A 1,887-nucleotide genomic window follows, 5' to 3' on the forward strand; every position below is an offset into this window, starting at 1 on the left:
GATGGCACTTGTCTTTTTATTTTCATAAATACTTTCTATGCTTTCATCAAGAGTGTTTAGAAGAGATTTTTTTTTTTGGGCAAGAGTTTTAGAAGGCATTTGTGGACGACAAAAACGAAGAGGAACCTTCACATAGGTAAAGTTTTTAATTACTTCACTTACTTTGTTCACACTACATATCTATGGTGATGAATAAAACATTTAAAAAAATAGTGGGACCCATCTCTTTAACACATGTCACGTAAACGGTGTATTAATACGTGGAGATTTCTTGGCCTGAAAAAAGACACGTGTTGTCCCATAACCATTACCTTCCACGTACAGAGACTAATGATCCGAACTCGTATTAAAACTATACATCTATTATTATTAATTTATTTATTTATTTTTAGGTAAACATTTACTGATTCTAAGGAAAGGCGTTAATTTTAGTCATCAAACTATATAGAACGTGGTACTCATTTCATGTGCCCCATGTTTGAATTTCTTTCTTTGAAAGTCAACAATATTACTATACTAAGATAATCCAATTATTTCATCACCAAATAATAATAATAATAATCCAAACATTTTTATTTAAAAAATGTAACTTCGAATGCTGCGTTCATCAATAAAAAGTAGTTAAGACTTTTATAATTTATTTTATCTTGACCTGCAGTCATGCTCTCCATTATATAACCACCGATCCAGAAACTCATCACCAAGCCTCACCACCCACCCCTCTCTCCTTATTTCATGGCTATAGAGATTATGGGCTTTTTTCTCTGTATTCTGATCTCTTTTTCAGCCATTTTAATCTCTATCATAACCTTAGTACACGAGAAACTCATCAATGGCAACAACAGAAACAAAAGGAAGCTCCCAGTCCTACTGGGAAATATGGGTCTTCCTTGGATCGGTGAGAAACCAGCATTCTACAAAGCTCAACTTAAGAATTGGTTATTCCAAGATTTCATTCAACCTCGGATTACAAGACATGGTTCTGTGTTCAAGACAAGGTTAATGGGATCGCCGACTGTGGTGGTGAGTGGTGCAGCAGCTAACCGGTTCTTTCTTTCTAATGAATTCAAGCTAGTGGTGAGTTCATGGCCATCTACATCAGTGCAACTTATGGAAAAGGAATCCATTATGGAGAAAATAGGTGAGCGACATCAATGTCTTCGTGGTGTCATCACTGAAGTCCTCAACCCTTCTGGGCTTAAGATTATAGTCCCCAAGATATGCAAGACAGTGGAAGATCACCTCGAAACACATTGGCGAGGACGTAAGAGAGTGACTCTGTTCGAATCAGCAAAGATGTTGACGTTTAGAGTTGTGATGGAGTGCTTAATTGGGATTGAAGTGAGGCCAGGGATGCTGGACATGTTTGAGAGAGTGTTGGAAGGGGTGTTTAAACCACTTGTTGAGCTTCTGGGGTCATCATTTTGGAGAGCCAAGAGAGCGAGGTTGGAGATTGTAGAGAGATTTGTTAGTTTGATTAGAAAAAAGAGAGAAGAGATGGAAAGAGGATTGGAAGAAAAGGAAGAGGATATGAATTTATTAACTCGGTTAGTTAAGGGGTTGATACGAGGAGAGATTAGTGAGGTGGAGGTCATAGATAATATGGTGTTACTAGTCTTTGCTGCACATGATACTACTTCTTTTGCGATTGCTGTGATATGTAAGATGCTGGGGAACCATCCTAACTGCTATGCTTTCCTTCTCCAAGGTACGTAGGTCATGTCTTGTGTTTTAATTTCTATTTAATCCGATAAGGTTGGAAAGACCGTAGTGTGAACTCATTATTGCTCCTGTTTTGGAGAGACATAGCATCTTTACCTTGTAATATTTTTTTCTTTTCTTTCTTTACATTTTAATACATTGATTTATTCAAAAAAAAAAAAAAAA

General features: G+C 36.7%; 1 pseudogene; it reads left to right on the forward strand.

Moving 5' to 3' along the window:
- Positions 1-735: 735 nt before the first annotated feature.
- LOC122068964 overlaps positions 736-1,887 on the forward strand; it is a 6,247-nt pseudogene continuing 5,095 nt past the window's right edge.

Source organism: Macadamia integrifolia, unplaced genomic scaffold, assembly GCF_013358625.1.
Source record: "Macadamia integrifolia cultivar HAES 741 unplaced genomic scaffold, SCU_Mint_v3 scaffold500, whole genome shotgun sequence".
Lineage (NCBI taxonomy): Eukaryota > Viridiplantae > Streptophyta > Magnoliopsida > Proteales > Proteaceae > Macadamia > Macadamia integrifolia.